Here is an 18,621-nt window from a genome sequence, read left to right on the forward strand (position 1 = left end):
TGAGATAGTTTTGACATTAAAAGCTTTTAATAGTACAAAACACAGTGAAATTCTGGTTACTTCATTTGGTATCATCTCTATTTTGCATTTTTAGTTCATGACTTTTTTGTCACATATTAATTTTGCATGCAACATAATAATGGAAAATTTGCTTGTAGTGTTTATTCTCTCTTAGTATCTTTCTGTCAGCTACTTATAAACAACATGTTTATCGTGTCCTCAAATGATATTTAGGTAATTATAAACCAACTTTTCTTCCTTTTCTTTTCTCTGACTAGTAAATTACACTGTTTTTAAAGAAAGTGCTCAGTTCTCAGTTCCCATTTTTCAGGTGGTACAACCAGGAAGCAGTAATCAAAACTGAACCCTCCCCTTCACCCCCAAACAAACAAACAGACAACAACAAAAACAACTGTGAAGTTAACAGCTCAAAAATCCTATGAAAAACTGAAACACATGTTTTTTGTGGAAGTTATTCGGGTACATACCCTTTTATTTTGAAAGTGTAAATATCACTAATGATATTGTTGTTTCACAGTTCTCTTGCATTTTAGTGATTTCCAAAAGTACAAGGTAACAATTCCTTTTTTTCATTTTTATTATTTTTTCCCAAAATAAGGTGGAGCAGTCATCTCTTGCAAGTTGAACTTGCCTTCTGAACATAATTGGTTAAAGGTATCCTTTATATATATATATATACACACACATATATATATATGTCCTTTCCCATGTTGATGTAGGATTTATTTTCTATTAACAAATCCAAGTTTCCAGCAGCAAGCACAATCCTTATTGTTTGAAGAATTAACATGTTTGTTTTCTCTTTGTAGTCCCTTCTCCACTTTCTACAGTATACTGGCTTATATGCTGAGCATGTATCCTCTATGAGCCCTTTTCCCTGGTGCCTTTGGGTCCCTATCAGTGCTAACTTCCTAGCAGTGCTCAGGAAGAAACACAATGCTGCCTACACCTGCATCATGCAAGACTCAGCCTGGAGCTTTTCCCACTTTGAGGTCTCTCATGTGCTGAGTGGCATTTGTGGAACAAAGGGTATAAAGCCCTTATTGTTGCCATAGACATATCTCATTGTTGTAAAAGTGATTATAATGCAGGAGAGAATTATTCTTGACGTTTCAGATCCAATAATCTTTAGGAAACCTCTCAAAATGGTTTTCAAAATGTTGCTATTTCAATATGGTATTCCATACATTTCCTCTTAATTTTACATGTATATTTAATGTGAATTGAATGAATGGAAAAAAAAATGTGACTCATTCTGCAGTGCTTTCAGGATTTATAATATGGAGACAGAAGTCTTATTTTTCAACAACCTTCAATCTTACCCAAGACACTTTCAAACAGGATTAGCTTTCAGATTCTAAATAGCCTCTGATTTCATGCAGCATGAGGCTCATTGCTTTGCTAGTATTTACTGAATCACTAAAGTTATAATAAAAAGGAATATATTTTCTTGGTAAGCTGTCCTGAATTCTCATATGTTATGCTACTTCCAAAAGCCAAGTACTATTGTTTTGCTGCATAATAACAAACAGCTTTGAACTTACCCTTTTAAAAGAATGAGCAATTTTATTTCCAGTTAAGTAAATATTTTGCTTTATTAGAACTTGGCAATGTTTCTCTGCTTATGGAATTCTTCTGTACATTTCCTTTCCATTCTTCTTAGCATGTAATAATACTTGTAGCACTAGCTTTAACTTTTAATGCAATTGATCAACATTAAAATACAGGAACAAACAAACAAAAAAAAAACAACAAAAAAGGAATGGGGAGATAGATAGGGAAGCAGGCTTGGCAGACGGGGGATTCCTGTGATGCTGAGTCAGGACTATCTTCCAACCCTCTTCATCAGTCAAGTCTGTCTCACTGTGAAATGAGTTTAAATGGGTTCATTGTAATTTTTGCTTTTCTTTCTCCACTTCATAAAATATGAAAATAATAAATAAGTTTTGGTCCATTTTTCTATTAAGCCATTGTAAATACTTCAAGCTAAGTAGTGATAACTCCTTATTTATCTCCATGGAAATGATTAAAAACAGCAACAGTATCTTTAGGGATGAATTCATCAATTGGCCATGCCTTAATTATATCCAGTGTAATTGAGGAAGGGGAGAATACGTTTATATTAAAAGATTTAGAATTTTTCTACTGATAAAACCACACGTGTTTCTCTCAGTAAAGCTCCATTAAACTCTGTGAAATGTTGCTGATTTGTATCCTTCAAGATTTATTTCCAAATGCTTTTGTTCTTTTCTACTCATTGATACAGACATACATGTGCATGTATGATCATGGGGAAAACCAAAATGTTCTCCCATAAAAAGATGCATGAAAAGGACATCATACTAATGAGGGAAAAAATGCTAAATATAACCTGAGATGTCATATAGACTTGCTTATCAATTGTTCTTTCAATTTTTACATGTACATGCACCTGATTTATATATTCATACTAAATAAAGAGATCTCAAACAAATTCTGTGAAGTATGCCACGTGAACAGGAAAGGATTGTGTGTGTGTTTATTATTATTATTTTATTGGACTTATTCTAACAAGTAACTTATCATCTATGAAAGAAAATTACCGCTAAGTGCAGAATACATCTATAAATTATTCAGGAATATTTCTTCAATTGTATGAAATATCTCATATCTTATGCCTGCTTTTCCCTTAGGCGACAGGTATATTACATGTCAGGAATAACTAATGATCTCCTTAATTCATTGAGCCATTCTGTTGAGACTTTATATTAGTCCCTTAGAACTTCCTAGCACAAACAGAAGTGAATCTTGTGTGAGGCAAAGCAATAGTAATATTAAAATGAAACAACAACTGAATGAACAGCAAAACCAAAACAAACAAACAAAAACCCACAAAACAATAACAAAAATCATGCTCTTTTGCTGGATTAAAGAATACACTGCCAGTAATAACAAGCTAAACATGTAAATTCGTGCTTAAACATGACTTGCTTGAGCAAATATGTGGTGCTCTAGTGAATCCAACTTCTTTCTTTAATTCAGAATTCTAAAAACAGCTTCTGTCCTCTGAATCTAGGATGATAACAGATGTATCTTTTCAACTGTTCTAATAAATTAAGTAGTTCCTTTTTGCACTACTCTTGGGGTTGTATATTGTCTCACTGCGGAATAAGATTTATCATATGATTTTGATTTTGATACTATTGACAGACATATCACGAGCACCAAAACAGGTAGATGGCAGAGCTTACATCATCAAACCTAAATACAATTTTATTTCTATATATTTTATTTCTCTATATGTGTAAATGTTAGTGGAATGGCTTCCCAGTCTGCAAAACTAGAATGATAGGCGCTAGATAAAAATGCCAGCATTTCCTTCAATGTGCATAACATAAAGTTATAACTACTAAGAAAAAAATAATAGAATAAAAATAAAAGCTGCTCTGGCCCATAAGAGAACCAAAACAAAAGTTAATTTCAACATGTTGTAGGGATTTCTAATAGAATATTTTTTAGATTTTCTTTAAATTCCCTTGAGTTAAGAGTATATCACAGTCATTGCATTTGAAAACCAGCCTAGTTAAGTGTCACATATATCTGTTAAGATTACATCAGTCGTCAGCTTTCCCTATAGTTTTTGCCAGAACAGAACTCCATGGTGCATTATAGCTTCAATGGAATTAAATCTAAGAGGGAAACTACTGGTTAGTTTTATGATTCTCTTTGGAAAAATAATTAAAAAAAAAAATAAAAATAGAATTTATAAATGTGAAATACAATCCAAAAAGTGGCTAGCAGTTGATGTCTTGGTGCTTTTCAGCTTTCAAATTTCTGCACTAAACTTAAGACATGTATTTTTTTCTATCTCCAAATTCAGATGCTTATCTTCAGAAATCAATCAGTATATCCACAAAATATTGTTATGATAAAGCTATTTTTTCACTTAAATGCTCTTCTGGAAGCACAGATACTGCATATAAAAGTGGTACATGCTCAGACTAGATGAGATAAAATGGAGATACCATTTCTAAATATGAAATGTTTGCCCATAGCCATTGATAATGGATGTGTAAAGCAAACTCTTGGCTAAACTTAACTAAATTACAAGTATTTATTTTGTCAAAATAAGACTATGATGTCACCAATTAGTTTTCACTCCCTGTATGGCACACGAACCTTTCCTTTTGCTCTCAGACTAAAGTGACAAATCTGTCTGATTAACATTATCTAATATGTAAATGACATGATTTATTCATTGTGTTTAAACCGGTTGTGATGGAACAGGAAATTGTTATTTTTATGATATTCTTGATAGATACCTAAGTCACCTGAGGAGAGAAGAGAAAGAGGAAATATTTTTACTTTATGCAGGCAGAGATCTCCATTTTTTAATCTAAAAATCTTTCTTTTGATCACAAGAATTGAGTTAACTCCATATTACTACTTCTTCTTAGTGACATTTACCTACCTTTACCATTCTGCTTGCAAAAGCAGAGGTCAGAGTCCACCAGTAAGGTATACATCAATAATGACAACACACGGAATCTAAATTTAGAGAAATTTAAATTATTCTCTCTGGGTTGTTATCACATCCCAAGCTGTTCCAGGTATGATACACATCACTTTAGTAAGTAAAATAAATATTACCTTCTGGGTGACAGTTTCTCCTACTGTGCTGAGAACCTATGTTATGCACCATTCATAGATACAAGATACTTTTTTATTAGTTATTATACCAAGTGGTTGGAACTAGAGGACTACTAATTTAAACATTACATGTTCTCCATCTGTACTAAAATTATTCCTTTTGAACATCCACATCTACATAGTCAATAGCCTAAGCCACTAATAAGTAAAAATTGCAGCGCATTGTTTTCAAATTGTACACAGAATTGAAATACTTTAAATATCCGATACAGGGATTTCTAATTGAATACGTATTATTCTTCTTTTAAGACAACTTTTGATTGTGCGTATTCTGCCCTTTAAGTATTTTATATTACATCATTTAACTTAAAGTTTAACTTGACTTAAAAGACAAGTTACTAAGCAAAAATATGTTTCAAATGAAGGCACTCAAGGCAAGATAAAAATCCTGTGAAACACCACTGCACTTATGTTGGCATTCCTTAGTCCATTTACTACTTATTTCTGACACTGGTACAATGCTTTGCACTGTCAAAGTTGTCCTGATGATCCCTTTATAGGAATTTTATAGGGAAATATATAATATTTCAAAAGAAAATCAATAAATAGTAAACAACTTAAAATACATAACTTCTACTATAAAGGAAAAAAAGAAAAAACACATTAATATACTGTTTGCTTCCTCATTATTCCAGTGAAGTTGACATACAGTTAGAAACGGAAAGTTGTCCTTCAGTGTTACCGAGATAAAAAAAAAGGAAGCAAACAAACAACAAAAACTTACAAAAACTTACACCTAATATCCTTCCATTTTTCCCCTACTAATCTTAGATTACAAAGTCGAACTCATCAAGACCCTATTTCTTTTCTCATTTCCACGGAATTCTTGTAATTTGTAGTCCAAGGGAAATTTTATTTCTATGTTATCTTTTGACTGAATGCTATAATTAGTGCAGTCTTACTGACAACCATTTTCATCTTTTATCGTTTTTCACATCTTATTATGAAAAGCTAATACTTTTCCTGACTTAAGTAACAAATTCTGCCTAATAAGAGCAAATTTCCGACAGACAACATTTAAATAGGATTATCAAATAAAATTCGTGAACAATTTTCATTACTTTATTAAAATACATAATCTCTGATGAAAGAGTCATCTTGCAATTGATTACAGATTATTTTTTTTTCCATTTTGATACATGACGTCATATTTGTGAATATCTATGTTGACTAAAGTTGCTTTATGTTGCTATTTGCAGTTTCAAAATCTGCCCAAAATCAGAAGAGTAGGTAACAGAGAGAAGAACTGTTCGTTTTCATTTGTATAATCAAAATGAAATAAAAAATTTGCAGAGAACATTTGGTACTAGCATATATATGCTTTCTGCATAGTTATCTCACTCAAAATGTAAAAGAAAGTATTTAAAGTGGATTTCATCGCAAAATAGCAATCAATATATATCATTTCAGAAACACAAAGTCTAATTAACTCTTTCTTAAAATAGGAATGTTTTTAATGAATTTGAATGATCTATGAATCATGTATGATTTGATCAAATGGATAGCGTCTTTCACCTGGAAAGACTTATAAGACTCATTCTGACACCAGATGTAGCTGTGATGAAACGGATTGTACAAAGCTGTCATTTATTGATTATAACACTGAAAATGTTCCCTACAACAACAAATGCAAAATACACTGCAGCATAGTATAGCTTAAAGCATTTATTTTGGATTTTACTGTCACTTAAAGGAATTGTCTGTGGGTTCATTTTAGATCACTGAAAGAAAAGACAGCCTGGAGCTGAAACCTCATAGCTAGTAATACAGTCACAGGGAACAGTGCACATACACACATCCAAATGAAATTGAAAACATTATCTAGCTATCTAGACACCCAATAGATTTTTGTCAATGACAATGACAATTTTAATTGAAAATTCAGTTTTTCTATATTTGAATATTTTATCTGTTAGCATTAATATCTGAATAAAATGTGTCAAGCTGCTTCTAGGCTGGAATACAGTTCTTTTCTTCACATAAATGGAAAAGATTTAAGCAGTAAATAGAAGTAAATTAAAAAAAAAAAAAAGGAATTTAAATATCAGAATTGAGCTGCAAATTTATTTGTAACAAAATTTAATTTAACATGCTTTCTTGTTGTCAAAAGAAAAAATGTGTCAGTGCATTACTGGTACAGTTAATGTTATAACTATACTGATATAGTCCTAGCTTTGATATAGTTACATTTATATTTTGACTTGGATTTGAATAAGTGGAAGTCAAATTTGAAATTTGTGTAATCACATAAAAATTGTTTGATATGCAGTATTTGAAGAACGTCATACACATGTAAACTGTTTGATGTGTAATAGGTTTTTTTTTTTTTTTTTTTTTTTTTTTTTTCTGGAAAGAGTAACCTGACTAGGTAATTGTGGGAAAAAGCCCCAGCATTAAAGTAAAACCTTACATAAAAAATATAAATAAAAACACTTCAAAAATGTTTTCAGGATCTGTAATTAATCACAGAATCACAGAAACACAGAATTGTAGGGGTTGGAAGGGACCTCTTGAGATCATCGAGTACAACCCCCCTGCCAAAGCAGGCTCCCAACACCACGTCGCACAGGTAGGCATCCAGGAGGGTCTTGAATATCTCCAGAGAAGGAGACTCCACCACCTCCCTGGGCAGCCTGTTCCAGTGCTCCGTCACCCTCACTGTAAAGAAGTTCTTGCGCACATTCGTGCGGAACTTCCTATGCTGAAGTTTCATCCCATTACCCCTAGTCCTGTCCCCACACACTACTGAAAACAGACCAGCCTCGCCACTATGGCTCCCACTCTTCAGGTATTTATAAACCTGGATCAAGTCCCCTCTCAGCCTTCTTTTCTCAAGGTTAAACAGACCCAGTTCCCTAAGTCTCTCCTCGTAGGGGAGATGCTCGATGCCGCTCACCATCTCTGTGGCCCTCCGCTGGACTCTTTCCAAGAGATCCCTGTCTTTTTTGTACTGGGGAGCCCAGAACTGGACACAGTATTCCAGATGAGGCCTCACCAGGGCAGAGTAGAGGGGGAGGATCACCTCCCTCGACCTGCTGGCCACGCTCTTTTTAATGCACCCCAGTATGCCATTGGCCTTTTTGGCTACAAGGGCACACTGCTGGCTCATGGCCATCCTGTCGTCCACCAGGACGCCCAGGTTCCTCTCTGCAGAGCTCCTTTCCAGCAGGTCTTCCCCCAGCCTGTACTGGTGAATGCAATTATTTCTATCTAGATGCAAGACTCTACACTTGCTTTTGCTAAACCTCATCTGGTTTCTTACTGCCCAGCTCTCCAGGTCTTGCTGAATGGCAGCACAGCCTTCAGGCGTGTCAGCCAATCCTCCCAGCTTCATGTCATCAGCAAACTTGCTGAGGGTGGTCACTATCCCCTCATCAAGGTCGTTGATGAAGATGTTGAACAAGACTGGACCCAGTACAGACCCCTGGAGGACACCGCTAGTCACAGGCCTTCAGCCGGACACCGCACCACCAACGACAACCCTCTGCACTCTGCCAGTCAGCCAATTCTCGATCCAGTTCACCATTCACTCATCTATCCCATACTTCCTCAGCTTTGTTATAAGGATGTCACGGGGGTCAAGGCTTATGATCTTCACAAATACCACTGAGAAGTTCAAATCTTTGTTCCAATTCATGAATGTGATTCAATTCAATTGAAATCCAGCATATTTAATGTGTTTTTATGTACACAGTGCAAAGTATTTTCTTCTAACTTTATTGTCAATGAAACAAACTTTTCAGAAAATGGAAGTATTTCTCCATTATTAAACATATTTACTAAGGATAGATTATTTCAACTTAGACGTGTACAATTTTCCTGATTATAATATATTTATTTATGAGAGAAAGCATGTAACATACATTTATGTATTGATGTACTAGTTTCACATATTATAACGGAAAGAAGTTTATCACGTACCTTTCACATTTCTGTGTGGGTAAAAGAGCCACTAACTTCAAGATTTATTACCATATATATATATGTTAATATGCATATACATGATTGTATATGTATACGTGTGTATATATTTGTATATATAATTCTATATGTATATAAATCTGGTGGCAAATAAAGCATGTATATGCATGTATGATTTATTTATGTTTGATTAAAGTAGATTAATGAATGGACATATGCAGAAGCCTTGAGTAAATTAGATAGAAAAATCATTTAATTTCATATGATTAATAAATTTATATATATTTACATACTTTATTTGGAAAAGAATATTTTAACTCACACTGCATATACTGCATTTTATCTATGATAACGCTTTCTTCAGACACAATTTTAGTTATATTTTTGGTGACTGAGATTCTGAAAGTAATTAAAGCACCCTTCTTTACTCTCAAAATAATGTAAATTTATATTTATTTTCCACAACAGAGCTGGGAAATAAACTTAAACATATTTTAAGAACTCAACAGCCTACTTACATAACAGCCATTTCTGACATATTTATCTTATGTGTCATCTCTACTGCTCACATGAAAAGCCCATCTTTTTAAGATATTTCTGTCTATCACTTGCTCACATTTCATCCCTTTCCAATATCTGTCTGATGATAATGTTTTTATTTTACCTACCCAAGGTGCATCTTTGTGTAAAAACACTAAAAACTTTTAAATTTTTATTCAGGCAAGAGAATGGGAAAAATAAATTGCTGATTACTTGATATAATTTTATTGTCTCTATCAGGAGCAGTGGACAAAATCCTAATAACTCCAGCTCTTCACACAATGACATGTCTTCATTTCTAAACAAAACTAATGGGCAAACAGAATGGAAACATCATTACTTAGATCAGTTTTTAAGTGAATAATATCATTAGACAGAAAATGACAGAATGTACAGTTCATTCCTATATTTCTTCATTTTAATAATTGGCCTGACTCTGAAAGATATTACTTCTCTTTTATGTTATTTATACAGCATAATTTGTATCTGATCCTAATCATAAATGTGTAAGCCAGCCCTATATAATCATATCCCTTTGTTGCTTTTCATGCCTCACCTAAATTTTCCATAAATTCATCTAATAATAATATGAATTTATTTAAACAAATATGATTTTTGTTGTATATGGAAAATAATCCAGAGGATTTCTTGTATAGAGAAAAAAAATAAATAAATTATTCAACCATTATTCAGCCAGCCAAAAATTTCAGAGCTTCAGAAACTAGGTCATACCATAATAGTGACACTGAACTTTTCAACTGGGAGTAATTAGGTTTTATTTCCAGTGCTCAGTGACCTACTCTGAAAAATAAGATAATACAAAAATAGTTCAGTTTTATTTTTCATAATGTAACAGCTTTCCTAATTATTTTTTCCTCCTGTATATTTCTTAAGGATTCTTAAGAATTCTTAATAATTATCTATCCACAAAACTACAGCTGAAAGATGCGTAGGTTATTTCTGCTGTTTAATATGTTGTATAGAATCTGTTTCAGGCAATGATGATATCATTAAGGAACTAGGATACTGTATTATTTGAGTACCAAATAATGCAGTATTAAATCATTTCAACTGCAGTGTCACTTGCAGGGAATATGAAAGCAGGAGAATTACAGTGTACGAAACAAGCTATGCAGTAGTACCCAAAGCACAGAGGGCATTTGAAGCGCACTTCCTTGTATATTCCCTCCAGGGTGCTTTGGAAAGCTTTTATTTTATTTAAGGGCTTCTTCCTAATGCAAAGAGACATAAAAAAATGTACTTGCATCTGTTAGCTAAGATCACAAGATATATTTTCCTTTTTGTGTTTGGGGTGTACCAAGAACTGTTAGACATAGTTCAGACCATAGTTCAGTGTGTTGTAACTTGTACTTTTTGCCTTCAATGAAATTAAAATTTTGTACCTGATATTAATATTGCCATAATAAATTTCTCCCTGCCCTACACATTCCACAGTTTTGGTTATGTTCCTGTCCTATGTATAGATGTGTAGGATGGTCAACTGCATTGTGTCAGTCTGTATTGTAGGATAGCAGAAAGCATAACCCAACAGCATGACAGATGCAAAATAACGTGAGAAGGCGTGCATGAACCTTCTACGGACAACAGACCATGATCATACTAAGGCAGAGCTTCTCTGGAAATTATTTAGCTGTGAACCAGGATGTGGAAATATGCAGCGCCTCTATTCCATTTGTGGAGCGCACAAAGCTAAAATGTTTTAATATTGACAGTCTATAACAGGGAGGGTGTCCCATGCATTTTACTGAATATGAATGGATATTCATAACAGTGGATAGACATCAACAAGAACAATAACATCCCCAGAGAGACCCAGAGTATCAGGCACTTAAGAATTACAAAAGATATTATGTCTTCTCATTTCTTTATTTCTCTATTTATTTATTGGTGGAACAAATAAAATTCTAGCACTGTTTCAGAATACTGTCTCCACTCAAAACACCATTTCTCTTTCAAGAATTATCACCAGCTTTTTCCACTGACTTTCACAATGCAGGATCTTTTATGAAGAGTACTACATAGCTTTCTAGTTTATGTCATATTTATTCACATGTAGAATAGTGATTGAATGAATTGATGTTTTTATGCTAATAATTTTTGTCTAGGTTGTCTTTGGTTTTGGTTTTATGTGTTTCTTTCCACCAAGACTGAAATATGAGGTGAATTCATACTTAAGGATTACCTAAGTGCAACCATATTCTTTTCATTTCTCAATTTGAAACATGAACAAAGTCAGAATTGTTCTGCCCACTGATCACTTTTATAAATATAGATTTAAATTTTTCTACATATAGTATCTTCATGTTCTGACAATATTCACGACTAAGCAACGTAAGTATCACAAATAGCAGTGTTTCAGTACCACCTCAGCAGTTACCTTCAGCAGATCAGTGTAATATTTTTGTGAATTAAAGTTTTATCTTCTTTCCCAAGACTCCAGTGACAGTGGCAGCTGTTTTATTTGATTCATATGGATAACATTTCCCTCAGTTTTGAGATGGATTAACAGTGGTGTGATTTTTTGTTGTTGTTTGTTTGTTATGTTTTTCAATTAACACATTTTCCATGGGAAAAAAAAAAAAAAAAAAAAAAAAAAAAAAGCACAATGATTTTGAAGTAGAAAACTTCAGTATCTCTTCACGGGTTCTAAGTCATCAAGCTTTTCTAAACATCTTCAGTGATATTAAATATGCAGTTTGTCTGTTTTTATTGCTGTTGTTGTTGCTGTTTTGCTTGCCACACTATCCTATTCTATGTTATACTAGGCTAGAGAGGAGAAAGTGTGTTACTGTAATTTCACTGACTTAGTGTGTCAGTGAGATAAATCTGCACTTCATATAACAGGAGCACATAACTGCTTTGAGCCAGTAGGAGGGCCCTTTTATTTTATATTTCCAATTCAGTACATAATTAAGTGTAGTTTTATGTTTATTCTTACTCAGGAGATTGAGAATAATATTACATACTTTGTTGAATAAAAATCTATTAAGAGCATACCTAGAATTACATGTGGAGAGATCTCTTTTTCAAAAGTATAAAAGAAATATAAATATGTATACTGTAAGAAAATTAGTTAACTTCTGCTTGTATGTGGTCTCAACATCCAACATTCATTATATTCTACACCAGCAAGATTTATTTGTTTTGGTTTTGTGTTCTGTTTTTTTGTTTGTTTGTTGTTTTTTTGTTTTGTTTTGTTTTGTTTTGTTTTGTTTTCCTCCAAAGAGCTAGAACTAAGTCCAAGTGTTTTTATTTCAATTCTGGTACAGTACAGAGATAGCTCTGAAACCGGAATTATGTGTAAGTTCCAAAACAAATGTTTATAGGGAAAGGAATAGAATCAAAACCCAGAGATAATATTGTGTAACTGAAATTTCTTTTTGGTTGTGTGAACATATAAACACAGGAAGAATCTAATAAGTACAGAAGAACCATATAATGATGGTGAGTCTGAGAAAAAAAAAGTCAGTGAAAAATCAGATGTGGTAGGGAAGGAACAGACGGGACTAAAGCATACTTCAAATTTAAGAAAGAAAATAAAAATGTAAAAAAACAAAACAAAAAACAACTGAGACCTTTAAATGATATAACCTAGATTTCAGGGATATCAGATACAGATCTTTGCACTAAAAAGAGCAGTTATGTGCACATTTTTTTAATGCTGATTTTTAGAGTAGTTTATGACATCTAGTAGCAGTTATAAAGGTGGGGGAAAAATCAACAGTCTGCAACATTTTATGAACATGCTTTTCAGAGAAGTAAAGTTTTAAGTTTGAAGGTACTGTAAAAGCAAGTTTTAACGACAGAGTAAGTTACAAACAGACACCAAGGGGAGAATTAACCGACGGCTTATTCCTTTCTGATATGAATCAATAGTCTTTCGACTTTGAACTGGTTAAAACAGAATTTCACACCATAAAGATGTCAGGTTAAATGCCTATTGATTCTTAAATATATCATTATACCACAAAACACCCTTTACACTTAATCCAAGTTTTGCAGCTACATTCTGAATACCGTTTACCCATGTGAAGCCCTCACTCATGTCAGCAGGATTATGTATGATATTACTCAGGGTAAGAAAGGAAGAAAACAGCACACAGATTTGCTAATTATATCTAAGACAGTATGTATAGTATATACATACAGACAGCACTGCACTATATGTTCAAAATCAGGAACTTACTAGTATCTATTTAGGAATTGATTTTTTTTTTATTTTTTTTTCCCTGAGCTGTAGCTGGAAAGGAGGGGTTTCATTTTCAGTGAAAGAGATCACTGTAAGGGATTAAGCTGCACCCGGGAAGTATGTTGACCTGTGTGAATATCATTCACACAGCAAGATAACTGCACCGCCCAACATTTTGGTTTTGGTGCTTCACAAACACTTTTCTATTTGATGTCTTTTGTCAAACTACAGCAGATTTGCATCAAATAATATTTACTCTTCTCTCTGTGGCTTTTCTCAGACAAAAGCCTTTCTAATTCTTCAGAGTGTAAATCTGTGCTGGCAACTGCTATTCTAAAGACTTGTGTTCTTGTGGGATATTTACTATTATATTTTCTAATTATTTTGGAACTAAAATACAGCATGAAAAGTATGAAATTGGATAATGTCTGTGTCCAGGTTATTCACTCACATGAGTGTGTTGACATTATTAAAAGGCTAAAGAAATGCATTTTCTAGTCTGCCATTGGCATATAGTGAACTTTATCTGTACTCTTTTATTGTTGTTTTTGTTGTTTTTATTGTTTATTTATAAAAAAAAAACAAACAAGCACAAACAAACAATTTAGAAAATAGATTTTTATAATCCAGTGTAAATTGGAATAGGTCAACCATCCACTGACAATAGAACAGAAGACAAAAAGTATAATCTCTTTCAGAAAATAGCACTGATGATTATCATTTATCCCACACATTAACTGCACAGGAAAAGAGTGCAGTATTGTATATGATGAAAAAGAGTGCAAAAGGTGATATAAACAGAATAGCATTTGTCTGCCTGTTTGAATTTTTTTCTCTTTCACATTTGTGAAAACACAGCAAAAAAAAAGTCTAATCGCAGTATCACCTGTCAAAAAGCATTTGTGTCAGTGTTAATGGATGCCACATTGTTGACACGCCAGTGTTGCATGTATTATTTGTTGAATTGCATGATACAAAACAACCTAGTGTTTGAACTCACGAGAGGATTTTGTAATTACTCTCAGCTGAATGTTTTAAATTAATTGTTAGGTCTTTTAAAGTTTCACAGCAAAGCTTTATGGGTATCTGACAAAAGCAAGAACAAGGTAGATCCTTAGAGGATGGTCTAATTTGCTGGAAGTCAAAATATCAGTATCTGACTTCCCTTTGTGGAGCCAAGACCACCAAATGCCTCCTAACGATGAATTAAATACTGACAGTCAAAGGTTCACACAGAACTAGCACTAGCAGCTAGCTAGCCAAGAACATCAATGTTTTTCAAAATGCTACATTTCCTGTGTAATGATGCATGGAATGGCAGTCATCTCGAGGGAGTAATTTATCCTAAGTGCTCCATTTATTTATTTATTTGGCTAAAATAGATAAGTATAAGTGACTGGCATATAGTTTTCTGGAGTTTCTATTTTTATGTTTGCAAGAGGGATTTGTTGCTATGTTGTTTATTTGTTTGCTTTTTATTGCATTGATACTTTCAACTGCTTCAGCCCTTCTGACTCTCACCAATGTGCAACAAGTACCACTTTTTTCTCTACCCTAATCAAGGTGTTCAAAATAAATTGCATTTTGAACTGGTAGTAAACACAGTAAATTAGTGAAAGTAATGAGTAAGCAAAACCCATGTTTTGAAGAGAAATATTTGATTAATTGAGTCTAACTTTAGCATAAAATGTGCTAGTGAAAATTGGAAGTTTGGGTTTTCTTCACATTTAGAGGAGAGAACTAGAGAGAAAGCCAGTTCAATTGAATTCCTACCAAAGTATTCACAGAAGTATCTATTTCAGGAAATTTAGGATTAGCCATATGACAACAAGTAGGAAATCTTGTTTATTCTTGTGGGACAGTGTATCAAAATGACTGTTTTTATTTTTTGCAGTTCAACATATCCTTCATTTATTCACAAACCCATTTTGCTGTTTACTGTTTAAATCTGAATAAAGTTAGCAACTATGGCTGAGGAAAAGGGAGAAGATTATTATTATTTATTGCCCAGACATTTTTAGTGCTCCAACTTTGGAATATAAACATAACAAAAGTAATGCCAGAAATATATAATATGGTACTTAGGTAGGAAAGTCGATTTAGGAGTGAGATAGGATAATAAGAAGCAAGAAATTCTAAATGAGGGTCCAAAGTTATTGTGTGACAAGATTTTACACGTTTTTTTCAAAGTGTGTTAGACTAGTGCTCTAGTGATAAACCTTTATTATAAAGTAGAAATATGGATTTGAAACTTACAGTAAACTATTAGCCATACTGGACACATTTCTCATTTTTGATTGAGATTTTTTTCATTTCTATCACTCACCAGTAATTCTAGATTGAATACGATTACCTTTTAAAAAAGTATTTATAACTAAATGTCTTCATTGTTGTTTGTTTTTGTTGTTTTTTTTTTTAACTCAGTAAACTATACTATAAAATTAATATATCCTCTAGATTGTAGCTGTATTAAAAAAACCTTTCTAAATTACAATAAAACAATAATTAGGAAAAAAATAATGTTTAGAGAAACACAAATTCACACGTCCTTTACCTAAAATCATGCAATGTCAGTGTCTGCTATAAACTCAATCATATCAGGTTACCATTTCTGCTCACTAGCTGGGAATTTTCTAGTCTGCTGAACGAAAGCTTTACACATTCATTAGCTCACATTCTCAGTCATGACACCAGTGCCCTCTCATCAGATCGAAGGCTGAGCTGAGTGGTGCAGACAGTGAGAGACAGATGAAAGGAAACTGATGAAAGTGCTAAATGTTTGCCTCCTGGGTAAGAGCTACATGTGGCTTTGCTGATCACAGATTTACTTTGCCAGGTTCCCCAGAACAGGTGTGCACCTTGCATTCAGTGCACTGAACAGAAGCTTAACTTTAAACCAAATTTGATTTTTACTTTGTTTGCACAGAGAACAATTTTTGCCTTATCTGAAAGACAACAAAAATTTGGTTTTAGAAGGGAGAATTTTTGATCAAGTGGTCATGGCAGAAAGGTATTTTAGTGATGAGTGAAGTCTGAATTCTGAAATTTGATTGATATATAAGTATGCAAATCTGAAAACCAAAATTATTCTGATTTGCCCAAATAAAACAAAATAATAATTAAAAAAAAATTGTAAAGCTTAGCAAAAATATAAAAAATATTCTTTCCAGCAAGTGCTGCAGAAAAAAAAATAATAAATAATAATAGATATATGTAAATACATATAAATAATAGCAAACTGAAAAAGTGGTATTTAAATATTAAAAATCTCTACCATACAATTTTCACATTAAATATGTCTTAAATTGCACTATGAAAATATGTGATTAAAATATTATAATGTAAATTTATCAAATAATAGCTCTTTTCAAAATAAATCAATATTAATTTTTTTGGCAAATCATCACGTTTGGGGTGAATTCCCATTTTTCAGAGTTATATATTTAAAATCCAATGCATGAAAGCTAGAATTATTAACATACAATGCACAATGACAAATTGGCTATTTTAGGTGTTTTTTTTCTTTTCTTTTCTTTTCTTTTCTTTTCTTTTCTTTTCTTTTCTTTTCTTTTCTTTTCTTTTCTTTTCTTTTCTTTTCTTTTCTTTTCTTTTCTTTTCTTTTCTTTTCTTTTCTTTTCTTTTCTTTTCTTTTCTTTTCTTTTCTTTTCTTTTCTTTTCTTTTCTTTTCTTTTCTTTTCTTTTCTTTTCTTTTCTTTTCTTTTCTTTTCTTTTCTTTTCTTTTCTTTTCTTTTCTTTTCTTTTCTTTTCTTTTCTTTTCTTTTCTTTTCTTTTCTTTTCTTTTCTTTTCTTTTCTTTTCTTTTCTTTTCTTTTCTTTTCTTTTTAAATTCTACATTACAAGTTATTACTCACTATTACTTACATCTGAATAGAATTCAGAGAACCAGAGAAGAAGATGCAAGGACAAACTGAACATACTGAACTGAAGTATGTCAGACTGGCAGAGCTTTGAGTTCAGTTACGAAGATCAAGACTTGAGACATTTCTCAAATGGAGACTGGTGGTCATGGCATGACTTTCAAACATAACTGGTACTTTATGTTTATGTTCATAGTCTTATATGCAGAAGTGTGATATCAACTGGAACTTAAAAAGCGATTTATAATAACTGTGATGAATCTGCCTTTCTACAGATTTCCATTCCACCATTCAGCTCGTGTGTGCAAGATACAGCAACAAATCCTTGGTTCATAACTTACAGTTTGCTAAATTCTGAGAAGCTTTTGAAAATAGTTACAGGAGAAAAATAAATAAATAAATAAAATACAATAATAAAATCCTATGTCAAAGAAAATAAATTTTGTCATTTGAAGTCATGCTCAATTTATAGTCCATTCTATTGATTGATAATAAGAGGCAAGATATGAGAGGTAATTCCTGTAATACAGTTATCTCCATCAGATGACACATTTAAGTTAGTATATTTAGACTGCAATGAGTTAATGTAATTTCTCTTAGTTTCCGAAAGCTTATTCTTTGTCATATTTTAATTATCTGTTTTGCCAGAGGTGTTTCAAATGTAAGGATGTAATCTAAGACAATCTAAGTACATTTCTAAGACTGTGCCATTTCATACATGTTACTGTGTTGACTTTTTCATATGAATTTTTATTTCCATTGGCAGGATGCAGAAATAACATCTTTGCATTAGGAAAATACAGAATACTGGCTTGGTATAAGGTTATGTGCTACTGGTAATCTATTTGAACTCTGGACCATCAATTACTTTGAGTGTGATAAACTGTAAAGGCATTAAATAAACTTGCAACAGAAAAGTATAAATAGGTCACATTGAATGCAGGAAATGTTTGGGGTTTTTGTTTGTTTGCTTGTTTGTTTTTCCCCAGAGAAAAACAACAAACATTTTGAAATAAAAATCAGCCAGGACTGTGATTTTATGAAGACAAAAGATGGAAACATCTTTCCCAAATATTTCACCATTAGGTGCAAATAAATAGGTCTAATTCTGCTATTTAAGTATTTTAGATAGATAAATCACTCAATAATCAGCTACCAAATTCTTCCAATGTTCATATCATTTTTAAAATGCCTATGATCAACAAGACTTATGAGACTGAACATGATTTACCCAGATTTAGAAGTCTTTTGTCTTACTATACTCATTTTATCTACTGGTTACCCTGATCTTCCACACCCACTGAGCTTTTTACCTTTTAATCAGTCAAACACCCATCAGACTCACAGTACATTGAAATAGCAC

Source organism: Excalfactoria chinensis, chromosome 1 (genome assembly GCF_039878825.1).
Source record: "Excalfactoria chinensis isolate bCotChi1 chromosome 1, bCotChi1.hap2, whole genome shotgun sequence".
Taxonomy (NCBI): domain Eukaryota; kingdom Metazoa; phylum Chordata; class Aves; order Galliformes; family Phasianidae; genus Excalfactoria; species Excalfactoria chinensis.